We start from the raw sequence: 20555 nt of genomic DNA, 5'->3' as shown, positions 1-20555 counted from the left end.
CCCAATAGCCAAAACCTGCAACAAGTTAATGCTTAAACTATCTTTCAGAGCCTTGCTCATCATAAAGAGTTTTAGATACAAATTTTAAAATGTGGAAGACCTATGGCTTCTCCAGCCTTCTTTGGGTATTCAAGAAAAAGAATAGAAGGCACTCCCTTGCTTCAAGCCTGTACTCCCTGGGGAAGACTTCCTATTTCCCATGCAGGCAGAGATGTTCAACATTGCATTTGAGTAGGAAATACTCAGTTAGTTTGACCCTTTGGGATTTGAATTCAGGTCTGCCATGCATCATTGTGTCAGCATGGGCAAGGGGACGAGCTGCTTGCTTCGAACTGCCCTTTCTTGGGAGGTGGGCGAGAGAGAGTGTACTGACTGGACAGAGAGTTGGGCCATAGGCATCGTTGTTGAACAGAATTCACTCTCTTAGCACGATCTATTTGAGTTTAAGCTTGGATGCTGCTGACAGGGGAAGCTGAAAGGCACATCTGTTCCCAGCATACCCAGGAGACAGAATCCCTTTGGGAGAGAAAGACGACTTCCAACTTTCCTTGAGGGTTAATATTCTTATATTAAGAGGGGAAGGAGAGGGCTTTAAAAGCTGAGGGCTGGGTCCATAGAGGTTCTAAGGTTGGCATTTTCAGGAACTTGTGTTTAAGTCTCATAGAAGGGGGGAGAAGAGGGAAAGGGAAAGAGGGAGAGAAGAGGGACCAGGAGAGAGAGCTAAGGAAATATGGTGTGCTGCATACCACAGGTTTCAAAAACAAGTGGAGCTTCTGCAGGGACATTTGTTAAAATACATTTTTCTCTAAACAAGGTAAAATTATGAGACTTCTGCCAGGCATCAAATTAATATATGAAAAAGATTCAAAAGAGAATTTGAAGAGCAGACATTGATACAGAGCTGGGAAGCAGCTTAAGGTCATTGAGCCAGGCTCGACAGTAGCCCAGGAGTGTGTGCTTGGTAGATGAAGAAAGCAGAGTTGCAAAAATAGCTCAAGGTGAGGCTTGGGATTGAATGACCTGGAGGGGTGTGCGGAAGCAGAAGTTTTATTTTTGATGTTTGTCTGTTTTAAACACGTTCTCCCCCTCTCAAAAGTCTAGGCCCCTGAACTGCCATTCTCACCACCCAGGGAGTGGCATGGATGCCCATAATCAAGCAGATCTCTGGTTCTAAAAATAGCCATCCCTTAACCTTTCCAGACTTGGGCTGGGAAGAACTCACAGCCGTTTCCTCTTGGGATTTCATCTTTAGTGTTAGATTGTTTTCTGCTCTTAATGACACCCAGACTTTGTGAATAGTCCTCCGCTAAATCCTGCTCAATTAGAATGAAAAGAAAAGAAGGATGGAAGAAGGGAGGAAAAAGATAGTTGTTGCAGATTCTGGGTGCTACAGATTAAGTATTTTGACCAGGCTTCCCCAGTTCCTGTGATTCTTGGTTGAGACTGACTGTTCAATAGCTTTGTTCCCCACTGGGGTTGCAGTGGTCATGGGCTATAGTGCTTTGAGTGATGGTTCATTTTATCTCAATACAAAGTACTTCAAAATAAACCAGAAAATGGCTGCTTGTTTGGGATTAGCAAGGAACCCCCAACTGAGATGGCCACTTTTAAGCCGTGGATAGAAAAGTCCTATCTTCTAACTGTGACCATAGCAGAACAGGTGTTAAAACACTTAAAAGACAGGGACTTGGGGCCAGAGTGATAGCTCAGTTGGTGAAATGTTTGTAGCACACGCCTGAAGACCGGAGCTCGGACCTCAGAACCCACATAAAACCCAGGCATTGTAGTGTGACCTTATGTGCCCAGAGCTGGCCATCTAGCCTAGCCAACTTGGTGAGCTCCAGGTCAATGAGAGACATAGTCTTGAAAAATATGTGGATGATGGCTGAGGGGTGACGGCAGATGTTGTCTTCTTGTCTCCACATATACATACAAGGACATGTACCTGCACACACAGCAGAAACCCACTTCCCAGTTCTGGAGCCTGGGAGCCTGGGCTCTCCATTTGTGGCTTGCAAATGACTCTTTTTCCCTGTTCCCTACAAGGATTCTTAAAATAAATGGATTTTTGACATAGCCCATGACCAGTGGTACTGAGTATATACCATCCAATTCTCTCAATCTATGTTGCTTTAAAGATTAATTATATTCTACTCAAAGTCACCATATTTATCAAGTTTGTGAGTCTTACAGCTTGAGTTAGTTATCATTGCTCCCTCTTGTCTTCTTTATGAAATACTGACCCCCACAAATACACTTAAATGATAGAGCAGTTTGATAATGATCCAGTTTTGACAATCACTTGGCGGCTGTGTGAGGATGAGCACATCACATCTCCTTTCTGAGCCTCAGTTTCCTCATTTGTAAGTAAATATAATATTACGAGACATTGCAGTACAGTGTAGGGAATGAAACATTGGCTACAACCCAAACGCCCATCAGGAGGGGGCTGGATAAACAAACTGTAGATGTGGGAATGCTTTATTATGGTCGGAAATGAATGAAATGCTCTCCACACAGTCATATGAAATGCTATTGAAAGTGTATTGAAGATTGAAAAACATTGCAAAATGTTTCAGTGTGATACCCCTCATTTCTCATCAAAAGCATGCAGAAAATGGTATTCGTGTTAGAAAGCTATTGTGTGTGTGTGTGTGTGTGTGTATGTATATACAGACACACTAAAATACATGCTAAAATTATAAAAACACAGATTGTACATCATAGTATAATATGGAAGTCATCACACTGGAATGGACAATGAGAAATGGGACCAGGAGGGCTACAAAGGAAGCTTCACTTTAGTGTGGAGTCTTATTTTCTTCTCTTAAATAGCTGAGATATATATGACAAAATTAGCATCTGTCAGTTCTAGGTGGCAGGCATGTGGGAGTTTGTTAGGTTTTCTTTTATGTTTCCTTGTATGAAAATCTCAAAAGCAAAGTAACCAAAAAGGTAGAACTACTACCTGCCTTGTCTCTTAGGGCTGTTGTGGGGCCTTGATAGCAAAATATTTGTGGATGTTTTTATCAAAGTAAAAGTTTCTGCATAAACGTTATTTCTATAGCTAATCTGTTCTATTTGCTGTTGACTCTATTAACTTTATTGCGAAAGTCCACGTTATCTGGTAGCTTCAAATTCTGGATGGCATTTGCAGGAGTCATGACAAGAGTGGGGATGGAGGTGGAAGGATAGTGGGGATGGAGGAGTTGGTGGTAATAACGGGGATGGAAGTGCTGGTGCTGGTAGTGATGATGGGGCATGGATGATGATGGTGTCTGTGCGATGCTGATGATGGCAGTGTGGTACTAATATGGTTATGGTATTGCTGGTGTGATGGTGGCAGTAATGGTGGTGATAATGGTGTGGATACATGAGGGTGGTGATGGTGACAATGGAGCTCTGGTGACGATGATGTCTGTGGTTAGGGAGGAAGAGACGCTGGTTGTGGTGACGGTGACAGTGGGGATAGTGACGGAGGTAGTGGTGGCGGTGACGGTGCTGTGGATGGTGATAGCAAAGGCAGTGGTGAAGGTGCTGTGTGTTGCGGTAGAACTAGACTTCTGGTCTACCTTTGGGCCGTATCATGTACCAAAGAATTTAATAGTTTGGGTGCTGAGTTTCTTGCTCTGTTAATAGTAAACTTTCCAAAGGTGAACTGAATGACTGTGTATTCCCCCACTGCCCCTAGTAAACACTCTTCAAAGCTCTGCATTTAAAGCTATAATTACATATTTCTGTAAATACTTGGTGAATTTTATCATTTTCTTAGCACTGAAACAATATCAACAATGGCCACAAGAGGGCAGTAGAGAAACACCAAAAAAAAAATCACATCTGCGTCTGAAGACTGAGGGACCAAGCCAGGTTCTCCACTCCCACAGCTGCTCTGTGCAGGGAAAAAAAAACCATGTCTTTCAAGGGATCCCAGGACTATTTGAGGTGTCATAGAGTGTCATAGAATTTAAAAACCGTTTAGAGGCATCTGTTCATGTCCTTAGCCTTAGCCAGTGGCATCTCGACTGTGACTTAATGGGAAACCTTGAGCCAGAACCATCTAGATGGGTCCCTTGTGAATTTCTGAGCCATAAAAACAGGCATAAGAAATTATTATTATTTTTTAAATTGTGTGCTTCTGACCTTTGCAAAAATGTATGCTGCTGCAAAAATCACCATTACCTGTGGCATGCAGCAGTCAATATGTGTTCACTTTAATTGCTATTCAGGTGACCCTTAAATACAAAGAAGTCATCCCCTCCAATGTTTTCTAATTAAATGCAATCATCTGTGATTATATGTTAGATATTGTAAATATAATATATTATATATGACTACTATATAACATGTATTTTATCACATATGACAAATAGTATATATAACATATCATATATTGTGGTTATATTATATATATAAATCTTTATAAGTTTGAAGTAGTGATACAACTGATACAGAGAACTAATGCCAAGCATGTCTTACTAGTAGACTGTGGAAAATAAGCTATTAGAAGAAAACTAGAAAATAAAACATTGATTCTCAAATCAAAACCTAGTTTTATGCTGTATACAAGAAACATATACAGGAATAGGAGTAACAAAGGTGCCCATATAAACAGAGCAGGTAGCTCAACTGGTAAAGTGTTTGTCTTGCAATTACAGGGACCTGGTTTTGATTTCTGGCACCATTGTTAAGAAATGTTTGTGGTGGCATGTTCTCGCAGTCCCAGGGACGAAGAACTGGAGACAGACAGAGCCTGTGACCAGCCAGTCTAGCCTGCTCAGTGAGCTGCTGGTCCCAGATCCCACCTCAAAAAACAACGTGAAGCATCCGTGAGGAGTGCCACCTGAGGCTGCTTCAGGCTCCTTCCCCCTCCTTCTACTCTACAGACTCATGAGTGAACATAACATAAACAAATAGCGGCGCGCGCATGTGCGCGTGTGCGCGCACGCACACGCACACGCACACACACACACACACACACACACACACTAAAAAGAGAAAAGAGGAACACGTTTAAGTGATTTTCTCATTTCTGACAAACATTCTGGCCTTTGGTGCCTGTGGTGTTGTACTGACAGCCCCGTTAGGGATGGGCAATAGGCTGGTGCTGGCAGTTTATCTCCTGAGAAATGGCCACAGTCTTAAAGGATGAGCAGAGAGGCCTCAGTGTTGATCAGGAGCCCAGCATTGTTCAAACACTGGCCTGCATGTGTATGTCCTTGAGAGCCCAGCGAAGGTGAGGGAGGCCAAGGGGGAGCAGAGTCAGTAGCCTGCTTCTCAGAAGTGTGCCACGGGGTGGAAGCAACAATTTCAAGCACACAAAACTATCTTTATTTCTAGTTAAGGTGATTCTTAATGGGGCAAACTCAGAGTAGTTGACCAAAACCCCATCAGAACTAACAAAGAGTACAGTAAGGTGCCTGGTTTTCACACACACGCATACGCGTGCACATACCACATCAGACACGGACACAAAAATTACCTTCCTGGAACCCAACAATAGCTTATTAGAGAAACTTATGTCAACAAAATCATACTTATATTTTACCACTAGAGGAAAAATGATATATTTTAATATATATATTGATTTTTGAGAGAGGGTTTCTCTGTAGCTTTTTTGGTTCCTGTCCTGGAACTAGCTCTTCTAGACCAGGCTGGCCTCGAACTCACAGAGATCCGCCTGCCTCTGCCTCCTGAGTTCTGGGATTAAAGGCCACCACCGCCTGGCTTTTAACATATTTTTAATGTGCTGAAAGCCAAAGAGAAAGTTATAAAACACTAGCCATAGCATTTTCCCATTTGGGAATGTGCGTGCGCGCGCACACACACACACACACACACATACACACACACACACACACACACGAGAGAGAGAGAGAGAGAGAGAGAGAGAGAGAGAGACAGACAGACAGACAGACAGACAGAGACAGACAGAGATAGAGATATTTGCATTGATAACAATTCTAAATTTTAACCACCAAACTATTGCTGCAGTTTTATTCTGTGGCAGATCAGGTATGATTTGTAGGTTTTGCTTTGGTTCATTGCTTATTTGTATTTTCCTCTTTAAAATGCATATTAATGCCTAATAAGACAAAATCTAAGGGAGAATAAATAACATATGCTCTTTAATAAAGTCCTCTCATTTTTGTCTGTCCCCAAATTCACACATTGTCATTTACTTCTAACTCCACCTTTCCCTGAAACCCTTGTTGGGGAAATAATGAGCAATATGGGGAAACTTGAGTCTGGGGTTCCAAAGCCAGAACACTTACTAATCTACCACATTGCTTATACAATGGTCTGTGGGTGGATTCCCTTTATTTATTCTATACAGACTGAAAGAAAGTGTCCCATAGCAGAAAAGAGAATTTTTCATGAATAAGTGGGCTGTATTCTCAGACATTTTAAGATGAACAGAAACTCATGGCTTTGAAGATGATTGCACAACAGAAATATGTAAAACTTCATTTGTCTGATGCAAGGCTCTCTGTATAACTGTCTGACTTCTAGAAAATGAAAGTTATGATTTGCCTGTTCTCTGAAGCCCGCAGGGAAAAGTGGATTAGGCAGACCCTTGGGTATTTCATTCCTTTTCTGACAGTGACTCCAGTTTGCAGAGATCTAGGGGATGTTTTTGGTACAAAGGACAAAAGCCTCATTCAGTACCCTGTAGGCTTTTCTCTAAACCCTGCCCAGGGTCTCCAGGCATGGAGCTTTTGAGGAGCAGACCATATGGCCCTCTTATGACAGATAGGTGAGCTGCCAGCCTTCTGTACCCTTTATCTCTTACTTCTAGGTTCAGACTCCCTCCAGGAGCACATTGAGGAAGAAAAAAGTACAACAGTAAACAAAAACAAACAAACAAACAAAAACTCAAAGAAAGGTATCCGAGGAAAAAGGATTCTCTTTGAGAATCCCAGGACCACTTGCTCTTTCTACCATGTGCAAAATGGAACCGCAGCAGAGGTATCAAAAGTCTTAGATCAAAATAAAACAGGACTGTTCCCTGCAGAAGGCTGAGCTCCACATTGAATCTATTGTCTGTTCGGTTACCCTCATTACTTCAGTTTTGGCTTGATTCTAATTAATTTGGGAATGGTGGTAGAGGAGAGAGGTAACATTGTATTACCCTTGGAGCTCCATAATTGTCGAGTTATTTCTCTTTACTGTGGTGAGTTGGGATGGGGACCAGTAAGCTATCAGTGCCTTGCTTAACTTTACCAATCCATATTTGGGGGTCTATATACTGCCATGGTAACAGAAGCAGGGAAAGTCAGTCCTTTACAATTTTTGTGGATGCCCCATGAGGTGGTGTCCCATTATGAGGACACCAGAAAATGTCATTTAAGTGGTATTTCATAGTGCATGAGATCTGTAAATCAGACTTGATGTCCCAGAAGTCACCTTTATTGGGCTGCTCAGTAGTTACTATATAACGAAACACAACACTAGACTAAGGATGACAGGAGTGGCGAGCACAGGCTGTCCAATCAGAGGGTCACTCATAACAGAGGAACTTTGTGATAGGTAAGGGGATGGCCTGATTAGACAGAGTTCCGTGCCTGTGCAGAAAAATGCCAAACTAACTGACAGCCAGGAAGATGCTCAGAGTCCCAGAAAACCAGTTAGCTACTGTCTTAGTTAGGGTTTCTATCGCTGTGAAGAGATACCATGACCACGGCAACTCTTACAAAGGTAAACATTTAATTGGATAGCTTATAGTTTCAGAAACTCAATCCATTATTATTATGGTGGGAAGCGAGGCAGCTGGGAGTATGTTGCTTGGCCTATAGGCAGACACAGTGCTGGAGAAGGAGCGGAGAGTTCATCTTGATATGCAGGCAACAGGAAATGAACTCAGACACAACATGGCTTAAGCACTTATGAGACCTCAAAGCTCGCCTCCACAGTGGTACGCTTCCTCCAACGAGGCCGCATCTCCAATAGCGCCACTCCCTTTGGTCACCATTTTCTTTCAAACCAGTACAACCACCAAAAGGCAGAATTTTAATTCCAAAATGGCTAGATTTTAAATCAAATAGCTGCCATACCATAACCATAACCAGTTATCCAGTGTTGCTTGGCCACACTAAGCATCCACTCCTTGCTTGGCAAACACACTATCGTGGTAATATTTTGTTTCTGCTCTAACAAATAAAGCTTGCTGGAAGATCAGAGGGTGGAGGTAACCACAAATTATCCATAGAGGCCAGGCAGTGGTGGCACATACCTTTAATCCCAGCACTTGGGAGGTAGAAGCAGGAAGATCAGGAGTTCAAGGCCACACTGGGCTACTTGAGCTGTAACCAGTTTAAAAAAGAAACAGAGCTCACCCCTTTCATTCAGCACTTGGGATCTCATGCCTTTAATCCCAGCGCTAGGGAGGCGGAGACAGGAAGTGATACGGCTGGGCGGAGAGAGGACTGGAATAAGGTGGGAGGAGAGAGGAGCTCAACCCTTTTGGTCTGAGGATTTGGTAGAGGTAAGAAGTCTCCCTAGTAGATGGCTCCTTTACTTCTCTAATCTTTCAGCATTTACCCTGATATCTGACTCCAGCCTTTTATTATTAAGACCAACTAGAATTCGCACTACACACTATGATCCCAGACTTGCAGGCAGGAGAAGGAAGCTCCTGGGTTTTTCACTCCTTGGTCTGGGCAGTTCTCAGGGTTTGGGATGGAAATGCCAGCAGGTGTGAGCAGGATTTGCTGACCCTGCTCAGAGGACCCAGCTCCGCCCTTTCCCAGTCTGGCAAGCCCTCACTCTTTCCTCAGCCCTTTCTGAACTCTATCCAGCTGTGGCTTCCTAAGTAGCATATGTTGCCCACAGTTGCAGCCAGGTTTTAATGGATTAAATGACAATGTTTAAAAAAAATGAAAAGAGAGGTTTAATTTTAGACATCTGGGCTCCAGTAAATGTCATTCTTACCAGCTGAACGTCAGAGATGTCAGGAAAATAACAGTTGTCTTCGTCCAGTTTCTTTTCATCAGCAGGAGGAAGTGGCCTTCATGAAACATTCTGATGAGCAGTTTTCTTGTTTCCTGGGTGGCTTGGGCAGCCACATACATAAGAACAGACTGCCTTTCTACCCAGGATTGAGCCACAACCCTGCGATGTTTTTCTGCAATGATGAAACAATTGACCAGAATTTTGTTAGATGTAAGAGGAAACGGAGTAGGCTTTGAAATGATTAAAGAGTTTCCCAACGACAAGAATTTCCCGTCTGTGTTATTAGTCGGAGTTCTCTAAAGAGCAGGGCAAATGAAACTGATAACAAAGGGTATTATTAGACATACTCCCAGGGTTAGCTCAGAAGGGCAACAATGGCGGTTTCATAACTGAAAGGTTGCTCGGTCCATGAGGCTTGATGTCTCAGCAGCTCCAGTCTAGGGCTGGAGTCCAGGAGGATTCCTGGAGAGCTGCTAGTCTTCAGCCTATGTTGGGTTACCATCCACAGAAACAGGGCAGATGAATTTTCCAGTGAGTGTGAGAGCAAGCAGGCAAAAAACAAAACTTTCTTCTTCCATGTCCTTTTTTTGTGGGCTGCTGCTAGAAGGTGTATCTTCCCACCTCAAATAATCTGATTACTAAAATTCCTAGCATCTTGCTTGGAATAGTTGGTTCCAGGCATAGTGAAATTGACCACCAAGATGAGCCTTCACTCAAAACAATTCCTTTTTATTTTTTTAACAACAGGGTGAGAGGTTTTGTCTGGAGTCTTTAGCACCACATCCCTAGAGTTTAGATGTAGGTGCTCAACAAGAGATGGCTTCCTAAATATAAGCCAAGTAGCACAGACACTGAGAGAAACAATTAATAAGTGGAATCTCCTGAAACTGAGAAGCTTCTGTAAAGCAAAGGACATGGTCAACAAGACAACGACAGCCTACAGAATGGGAAAAGATCTGCACCAATCCCACATCAGACAGAGGACTGATCTCTAAAATATACAAAGAACTCAAGAAATTGGTCATCAAAAGAACAAGTAATCCAAAAAAAATGGGGCACAGACCTAATTAGAGAACTCTCAACAGAGGAATCTAAAATGACTGAAAGACATTTAAGGAAATGTTCAACATCCGTAGTCATCAGAGAAATGCAAATCAAAACAACTCTGAGATTTCATCTTACATCTGTAAGAATGGCCAAGATTAAAAACACTGAAGACAACTTTTGCTGTGGGAGTGCAAGCTGGTGCAGCCCCTTTGGATATCAATATGGTGATTTCTCAGAAAATTAGAAAACAACCTTCCTTAAAACACAGTAATATCACTTTTGAGTATATACCCCAATAGGATGTTCAATCATGCCACAAGAACATGTGCTCAACTATGTTCATAGCAGCAATGTTTGTTGTAGCCAGAACCTGGAAACAACCTAAATGCCCCTCGATTGAAGAATGAATAAGGAAAATGTGGTACATTTACACAATGGAGTACTACAGAGCAGAAAAAAATAATGATATCCTGAAATTTGCAGGCAAATGGATGAATCTAGAAAACACTATACTAAGTGAGGTAACCCAGACCCAGAAAGACAAATATTTATGTACTCATAAGTGGCTTTTAGAATAAAGCAAAGAAAAAAACATAGACAATTCACAGTCCCAGAGAACCTAGACAACAAAGAGGACCCTAAGAGAGACAAACATAGATCTAATCTACATGAGAAGTAGAAAAAGACAAGATCTGAGTAAACTGGGAGAATGGGGACCATGGGAGAGGGTAGAATGGGAAGGAAGAGAAGGAAAGGGGAGTGGAGAAAAACACAGCTCAATAAAAACAACAAAAAAGAAAAAGAAAAATAGAAATAGTAGATAGAGGCATTTTTAGCAGCGCAACATGTCAGTCAAACTATGTTGTGAAAAAAAAAAACCTTGTGGGTCCTGTGTGGACCACTGTGAATGACTCCATATGACTGCCCATGAAAAGCAAAGGGCAATCAGACTGGGGATACTTTAGTAACGTGATTTCCTCACTGTATCAGTCAGATATGGCTAGAGTCAAGCTACATGACAAACATCCCATCAGCTTCTGCTTACAATTCTTTCTCTTGTTCATGGGACAGCACTTAGGCTGTGGTTCTTCAGGGCTCTATTATCTCAAGTTGGCTTGACCCTAGGCCATGGGGTGGTCCAAGTCTGCTCTCCACCATTGCTCAGTAAGGGACAGTGGTATCTAGAATTTGCTGCTCCTGCCATGGCTGGAGGAAGAGCTGATAAAAGAAAAGAAATAGGTGCTCAATGTATACTTAATAAATGGGCAAAGGAATAAATAAATAAATAAATAAATAAATAAATAAATGCTTATTTAGCAAGCAGACTCAGGCTGTGGGTCAGCGAGATGGGTCAGTGGTAAAGGTGCTTGCTACCAAGCCTGAGAACTTGATTCTGTCCTTGAGACCCACATGGCCAGAGAGAACTGATCCCACAAATTATCCTATGACTGCCACACAAACACCACAGCATGTGTGCACACACATAATCACATACACATACAAACTAAATAAGTATAATACCAATAATCCGACTGTGACAGTAAACCAATAGCAAAAGTTTCTGTGCCCATGGAAAAAAACAATTAGCAAATAGAGATCTGCTCTCTCTGAACACCATGGTACAAAAAAAAATGAAGATCCAGGTAAAGGGATGGAGTTTGTGTGGGGTGCAAAGGCCTTAGATGATAAGCTCACGAGAGACTATTCCAAAAATGAGCTTTATATGCCCATAGGCTTTCATTTGTTCCTTTGGGAATTAATTTTTTCTATTAATACCTGGAGGGTTTTACATAATATGTTTTGATGATCTTCATCCTGCCTTCTCCCCCTAACTCCTCCAGTACCTCCCTACCGTCCTCATTTGTGAATTTAATCTGCAGAGCCCAGCAATGCGTGAAGACCTGTGTGGAGATGTCCACTGACGTATTATTATAACTTTCCAAACCAAGAACAGCTCACTACGCAGGAATGTGTTCAACAAGCTATGCTGCATCAACTGAGGAATGCTAGAAAAGGAAGCATTGAAGAGGAAGGACGTTTACATGCGTTCAGACAGACAAATGTGATATGTCATATGAAAAAGAAAACAACATTGCAGGGTAGAATATATAGTGGGAGCCATGTGTGCCTGTATGTGTGTGTGTGTGCGTGTGTGTGTGTGTGTGTGGTGTGCACATGTGTGTAGGTGCTCCTGCCTGTGTGTGTGCATGTAGTCTTTGGGTGTCTTTCTCTGCCTTGCATGTTATTTCCTAAGGCAGGGTCTCAAACTGAGCCTGGAGCTCACTAATTAACTGCACTGTGTGGCCAACAAGTTCTGGAGATTCAGTCCTCTGCCTCTCTAGGACTGGGGTTAATCGGTCACATCACCATGTTTGGCTTTTCACATAGGTGCTGAGGATCTGAACTCATCCTTATACAGAAGCTCTTTGCTCACTGAGTCATCTCTTCATCCCAGGAGCCAATTTTTAACGAGAAAACTGTTTATACCATAGGTGCCTGGTGTGTAGGGATGTGGTATGTATGTCCCTTTGACACATATCTCCAGATATGTGTTTTCCATTTGGGATACCCACAGAGATCAGTAATTTAGTAATTGGGGAACTGGTGGAAGGTACTTTCAAGGGAGGGGAGATAAAAACCAGCTGTGTAAAAGAGTTAAGGGGAATAATGGAACAGATAGAAGAGGGCTACATTACGGTGGAGGACAAGAGAGCAGGGCAGAGGGGTTCTCAGGCTTTAGGGCAGTGAGGGACAGATAGGTGGCTCCAGAGTCTCATCTACTGATTACCCTTTGGCTTAGCTCTGTCCAATTCCAGGGTTGTTCTCAGCTGACAAGACCTGATCAGTTGCCACCCAGGGAGGGGCTATCTTTCCTTCACTTCTAGTTTGAGCCTCTTCTGCCTGTAGCTTATCAGTAACTAGCCCTCCTAGTCTCCACACCCATTTCTCTGGACTTTCCCTCACCCTGGGTTTGTGGCTAAACTATCTGTGGCTCTTACCTGCTCTTTGGGATAGCCTAGCCCTTTTTATTTTTTATTTTATTTTTTTAATAGTAGTCTCCCTCGGATGGCACCCACTGAGCCACAAAAATGAAAAATGAGCTTTCTACCACTAACTTGCCAGAGGAATCTTTAACCCATTAAAAGATGCGCCTGGCTTTGAAATGTTTGAGAATTTGGGCTTATTCTGAAAGCAGGACTGTTCCGCTTACACTTTGGAAATGGGAGAAAACTGCCCTGATGACTGGGGCGAATTGACTTCCTTCCTTGGTTGCCCATCTTTTTCTCTGTGTTGTTTTCAGGACCCTTTAGCCTTCTTTCTGGGTTTCTGAAGCTCTTTCTTATCTCTTTTTTGAATATCCAAAGGTTGCACATTTGGATAAAAATGCTCCCCATAGGTCCATAGGGAGGGGCACTGTTGGAGGTGTGGCCTTGTTGGAGTAGGTGTGGCTTCGTTGAAGGAAGTGTGTCAGTAGGGGGTTGGCTTTGAGATACCAGAAGTTTAAGTCAGGCCTAGTGTGGCTCACTGTCTCTTTCTGCTTCCTGCAGATCCAGATGTAGAACTCCCAGCTCCTTCTCCAGCACCATGTGGGCCTGCATGCCACCATATCTCTTGCCATGATGGCAATGGACTAAGCCTCTGAACTGTAAGCCAGCCCCAATTAAATGTTTTTCTTTACCAGAGGTACTGTGGTCATGGTGTCTTTTCACAACAATAAAACACGAACTAAAGACACACAACCTCTCTAAATTCACAATCAGTTAGGGAAAGAGGAGCTCAAAACGTTAGCCAGTGGGAGGGAGGCATTTTAAATACAAATCATAACGTTGCTCAATTGCTTAGATCAGACAAGATGCACATTTTTCTGTGGTCACTTTTACACTGATCATCAGCCCAATACTCTGGCCTGATAGGAGACTGAAAGTTGGAAGTGTAATACTTTGTGGCCAAAGACCACCAGGAGCACCTGCAGATGAAAAGCTGGGGCTTTTTAGCTGCTGCCAGGAGGAAGTTTGTATATCACAGGAGCTGTGGGAGTCCATCAGGAGGGGAGTGCTACATTAGGAAGAGCCTGCTAGAGGAGTTAGGCTTGTGCCAGGAGGTTTGGGGATAGCTTTTGGAAGACTGTTGATGCTGCTAATAAGAGATAATGCTGCGATTGAGTATATCGACACATTTAATGCAGAAGTGAGTGAAGAACTCATGAAGCCCCCGCCATAACCAGTTCGATGGGGCTTTTTTTTGTGTGGTGTGCCAGCACTCATCCGTTGTATTTTCACACTTGATCGCACAACCATCTTCTATCTTGCTTCATCATGGGTCCTGTGAAACCTTTTCAGATGTTTCAGACATTTTGTCACTCATAAGGCCCCTCTGGGCCAGGTCCTGGCTAGAAGAGGCAGCTTTGCTTCTTCTCAAGAGGAAGACAAACGGGTTTCATCCCTCATCTGAAGTCACTGTCAGCAAATGGCAATCGTAGCTGTGCTGTGCTGTGCAGGCTCTAGGGAATCTGTTGGAGAAGCTGGAATAGCAGTTGAATTGCAGTCCCAACAGAAGCAACACATGGTGGCCTCAGGCCCAGGGGCTCTATAGTTTCTGAAGCTGCCAGACTCTTGGTATTCTGTGAATCAGTGTAAACAGGAAAAGGGCCTTGTTCAGTCTTGGTGACCATCACTTCCCTTTGCTTTGCCAATCACATAGGTTTAACGTTAGTCTTTCTTTTTGGCTCTTCCATCCCATTCAAGACTTTGAAAACTCCTAGTACCCTTTCAGTTTTCCTAAATGGAACCTGACTGGCAATTTACCTTTGCTACGACACTCATCCTTCATCTAATGTTAAATTCCTATGTTAGAGTTTATGACCAACTCCCACAAGTGACAGAACTGAATTACCAGTGAAGTTATTTTTCAAAGTGATGCCACATAGCCCCAGGATCCCAGGAATACATTTTTGAGTCTATGAGTTATTAAATGATAGGAGTTTTGCTGATCTCTGTGGCTTCTGGTGCTTCTGTGATCGACAGTCACATTTACAATGTCTGTGCTTGGCATGCACAAAGTTGGCATTTCACCTTTGGGTCGCCTTCCATTTTCTGAACCTCTAAGCAGTTCTCCCACAGAACAGAGCACAGTCCCAGGTCCTGCGAAGTGCATCTGCAAAGTTTCCCCAGTTAGCTTCTCCAGAAAGCACATGAGCTGCTAATAGCTTGACGGTAATACACTGAAAGTGTATCAGTCTAGATCTCCTGCAAGTGCATTGAATGTCAGATGCTAGAAATGTCAATACTGTATCTATTAATTTACCAAGAGTTGTTCTCAGTAGGGCCTATTTCAAGAACACTGAATGCACACATCATAGGCACACTTAAATAGGTTAATTTAGGCTGCATATTTGAAAAATGAGCTCCCAAAGTTTTAGAGAATGTTGAGGTAAATAAATGAATTTAGTATCCAAGTCTTTAGAGACCCAATGATGTTCATACAAAATGCCTTCAGTTGATGAGTGTCTAGGGCTCATGACCTTTTTGGTGACAATGTGAAGTGGACCCAGGATGGGTGGGAAGGCATAACATAGTGGGAGACTTATTGACCAAGAGGGAACTAGAGGTGAAGTAGGGAAAGTAGTTGGCCAAAATAAAAAAAAAAATCCATCACTTTAGGTATCCAGGAGAGAAAGTGTATGAACTAAGCAAAGTGATTCTTACAGGTCTGAAGGCTTTGCCTTTTCTATAGTTTTTCTTCCACTCCTGTGGATTAACTGGATAGTCACAGTTAAATCTTGTAGAGCCTCCCCTTTGCTCCTGTAGTTTTGAAGATTAAAATCTAGGGTCCTGGACATGCTAAATAAGAGCTCTACCCATGGGTTGTATTCTATTCACTAGAATTTTCCTTTCTTGCCCATGCTCCCATTAGATCCTATAGATGGAGACTGCTTGTTCATTTCCTGGTGGTCCAGACCCGAAATAATCCCCCTGAAATTGTATTAATTGCAACACTGCTTGGCCAATGACTCTAGCATATTCCTAGCTAGCTTTTACATCTTAAATTAACCCATTTCTATTAATCTATGTATCACCATGTGGTTGTGACCTACTGGTAAGGTTCCGTGAGGCGTCCAGCATCTGTCTACTGTGGTGGCTAAATGGCATCTCCCTGACTCCACCTTCTCTCCTCTTCTATCTGCTTGGAACTCCTGCCTTACTCAAAATTCTGTGCTGCAATAGGCCCAGAGTAGATTCTGTATTAACCCATAGTATTAACAGCATACAGAGGGGGATCCCACATTAAGACCCATAATGTATTCCAGTTTTCTTTTTTTCTAATCAAGTTTCAGGCTATGGATTCTCTTCTCATTTGTCCCATCATGTTTAAAGAATTTCCCAACATTCCTTGATTTACTTATATGGATTCTTAGGGCCCAGTTTCCCTGCTATCTTTAAGCTGGACAATGAGTGGAATTATATTCAGTGTATCTGGCCTTACGTTGTGGTCTTTGATCCACTTTGAGTGGAGTTTTGTACAGTGATGAGTATGGTTCTATCTGAAGTTCTCTACATGCAGCAGTCAAGTTTGACCAGCACATTTTTTTTCCACAGTGGCTAGCTGTGACAGCACAATTTGTTAAAGATGCTGTCTTTATTTTAGCATGTGTTCTGCATTCTTTATAAAAAAAATCAGAAGTTCATAGGTGTATGGAATTAAGTCTGAGGTTTCAATTTAATTCTATTTATCCATGTGTCTATTTGTATGCCAATATCATGCTGTTTTTATTACTATGGCTCTGTGGTACAACTTGATTGGGGATGGTGATGCCTTCAGTAGTTCTTTTATTCACGATTGTTTTAGCTATCCTTTGTGTGTATGTTCATGTCTCCATATGAATCTGAAAATTGTCTTTTAAAGTTTTATAAAGAATTATGTGAGAATTTTGGTGAAGATTGCATTGACTCTCTAGATTGCTTTTGGAAGGATGGCCATTTTTACTATTTTAATCCTACCAATCCACAAGCATGGGAGATCTTTCCATCTTCTCATATCTTCTTCAATTTCTTTCTTCAATGTCTTAAAGATTTTATTTTACACATATTTCATTTGCTTGGTTGTAATTACACACACACACACACGCGCGCGCACACACACACACACACACACACACACACACTTACCATGAAGCTATTGTGAAAGGTGTTGTTTCCCTGATTTATTTTTCAGGCCATTTGCCATTTGTAAATAAGAGGACATTTTTGTGAATTAATTTTGTATCCAGTTACTTTGCTGAAAGTTTTTTTTAATCAGTTGTAGGCGTTCTCTGGTGGAATTTTTTGGGTCATTCAATGTATACTATCATATCTGCAATTTGTCTTATTGCTCTAGCTAAGATTTCTAGCACTGTCTTGAATGGGTAGGAGAGAGTAGACAGCCTTTTCTCTGAATTTAGTGGAAATGCATTGAGTTACACTTAATTTAGGTTGATGTTGGCTGTGGGCTTGCCGTAAATAACCTCTATTATTTTGAAGTATGTGCCTTGTATCACATGACAAAAGTATGTCCAGGTCTTTTACTACAAAGGGGTCTTAGAGTTTGTCAAGGACTTTCCCCACATCTAATGAGGTGATAATGTAACCATTATCTTCTGTTTGTTTGTATGGTGGGTTACAGTTATTGATTTACATGTGTTGAACTATCCCTGGACATCTGGGGTAAAAGTTACTTGATCATAGTGAGTGCTATTTTTGTTGTGTTCTTGGATTCAGTTTGCAAGTATTTTATTGAATATTTTTGCATCTATGTTCATAGTGGAAGTGAGCGTGCAATTCTCTCTCTTTGTTGAGTCTAAATGTGGTCTAGGTATCAGGGTAATTGTAACCGCTTAGAAGTAATTGGGCAATGTACCTTCTGTTTCTATTTTGTGGAATAATTTGAGGAGGACTGGTGTTAACGTTTTGAAAGTCTGGTAGAATTCTGCACTAAAATCACCTGGCCCTGAGGTGTTTTTTTTTAATTACTGCTATTTCACTAGGAGTTCTAGGACTGTTTAAATTGTTTGTCTGATTTTAATATAACTTTGCTAAGTGGGATATATCAAGAAAATTATCCATTTCCTTTTCCTTTTTTGATTTGGTTAAGTATAAGTTTTAGTATATACTTAGGCTTCTTTGCACTTCCTCAGTGTTGTTATACTCCCCTTTCAACTCTAATTTCATTTCATTCATTTGGATCTTTTCTTGCACTCTTTAGTTAACTTGGCTAATGGTTTATCAGTCTTACTGATTTTCTTGAGGAATCAATTCTTTTTTTCACTAATTCTTTGTATTTTTCCTGTTGTTTCTATTTTATAGATTCTTACCCCAATTTTAATTACTTCTTGCTGTCTACTCCTTTTGGGTGTTATTCCTTCTTTTTGTTCTAGAGCTTTCTGGTGTGCCATTAAGTTACTAATATAAGATCTCTCCAATACTTTGTTATTTAGGCACTTAGTGATATGAACTTTCCTTTTAGAACTGCCTTCGTTGTGGCGTATAAGCTTGTGTATATTGTGTTTCCATTTGTATTCAGTTCTAAAAAGTTTTAAATTTCTTTCTCAATTTCTATCTTAGTCCATTTTTTTGTTCAGTGGAGTTTAGTTTCCTTGAGTTTGTAAGCTTTCTGTTGTTCCTCTTGTTGACATCCAGCTTTAATCCACAGTGGTCAGATAGGATGCAGGGTGTTATTTCAATTTTCTTATATCTGTTGTGACTTGCTTTATGTGGTCAGTTTTGGAGAAAGCTGAATGAAGGGCTAAGTTTGTCAAAGGCCTTTTCCACATCCAATGAGAGGACAATGTGGTTTTGTCTCTCCATTTTTTTATCATGTGTTACATTTATGGATTTGCATATATTGAACTATTTCTGGACTTCTTGGTGGATTTTTCCTTTGATGAGTATGTACTGTCCCTTTATGTCTCTTCTGCTTAGTTTTAGTTTGAGATCTATTTTGTCAGATATTAAAATGGTTACACTGGCTTGCTTCTTGAGCTAATTTGCTTGGAATATCTCCTTTCCATCCTTTTACCTTGATGTTAAGGTATATTTCTTAGATGCAGCAGAAGGATTGATCCTGCTTTTGCATCTATTCCATTTGTCTCCATCTTTTTCTTGGGGAATTAAGACCATTGACATTGAGAGTTATCAATGAGCAGTGCTTATTGATCCCTGTTATTTTGTTGTTGTTGTGTGGGTTTTTCCCACCTCTTTTGATTTGCTGGTCTGAGATTATTTATTTATTCTTTGTGTATTTTTGGGTGTGGTTAGCCTCTTGATGTTGAAGTTTTTCTTTAGCACCTTCTATAGAGCTAATATGTAGATAGATACTGCTTGAATTTTATCGCGGAATGTTTTTCTTTCTCCTCTTGTTATTGAAAGTTTTGCTGGGTTCAGTAGTCTGGGATGGTGTCTGTGTTCTCTTAAAATTTGTCCATACCCTTCTGACTTTTAATGTATCCATTTAAAAATCAAGTGTTATTTCCATAGGTCTGCCTTTATTTGTTACTTGATCTTTTTCCTTTGCAGCATTTAATGCTCTTTCCTTGATCTGCATGCTTCATGTTTTGATTATTATGCATCGTGAGGAATTTCTTTTCTGGTCCAGTATATTTAATGTTCTGTACACTTTTTTTTTCATTTTTCGAGACAAAGTTTCTCTCTGCAGCTTTGAAGCCTGTACTGGAATTAACTCTTGTAGACCAGGCTGGCCTTGAACTCACAGAGATCAACCTGCCTAAAGGTATGCACTACCACCACCTGACCTTGTACCTTCTTTAGCTTAGGGAACTTTTATTTTACGATTTCACTACAAACATTTTCCGTGCCCTTAACCTGGGTTTTTTCTTGTCCCTCTGATCATATTACTTGTAGATTTGGTCTTTTCACTGTGACCCAGATTTCCTGTATGTTTTATACAGGAGTTTTAAAGATTTAACATTTCCCTTTTCTTTTTCCATCTCTTCTATCTTGTCTTCCATGCTTGAGATTCTCTCTTCCACTTCTTGGATTCGGTTGATGAGACATACCTCTGAGGTTTCTGTTCTAATTTTGAATTTTTCATTTCCAGTTTTCCCTTGGTTTAGATTTTCTATTTCTGCTTTCATGTCTTGAAATATTTCTTTCATTTCAGTGTACTATTTGCTTATGTTTTCATATATTTCATTAATGAATTTGTTCATTTCATCCTTAAAGTCCTCTGGTATATTCATAGTAACTATTATGAAGACCTTGTTTTGTGTTTCCACCATATAGAATTTCTCAGGGCCTGCTACAGTAGGGTTGCTGAGTTCTGATGGAGGTATATTATCTTGGTTGCTTTTTATTCTGTTTTTGTGTCAATGTCTAGGAATTTGGGTTTGAGGCTGATTGTGATTCTGGGTGTTGATATATGGTCTTGTTGGATGTATGTTCTATTTCTTGGTTTCTGTTGCCCTCTCTGGACATTAGGAATGTATGGTGACTGTGGCTTTCCCAGTAGGGAATGCTTCTGGGTCCCTGTCGGGTATGGTCATTGTTGGTCTCAGGTAGAACATGTTA

Source organism: Microtus ochrogaster, unplaced genomic scaffold (genome assembly GCF_000317375.1).
Source record: "Microtus ochrogaster isolate Prairie Vole_2 unplaced genomic scaffold, MicOch1.0 UNK12, whole genome shotgun sequence".
NCBI classification, from domain to species: Eukaryota; Metazoa; Chordata; class Mammalia; order Rodentia; family Cricetidae; genus Microtus; species Microtus ochrogaster.
The sequence above is the reverse complement of the archived record's forward strand: the minus strand, read 5'-3'. Positions refer to the sequence as shown.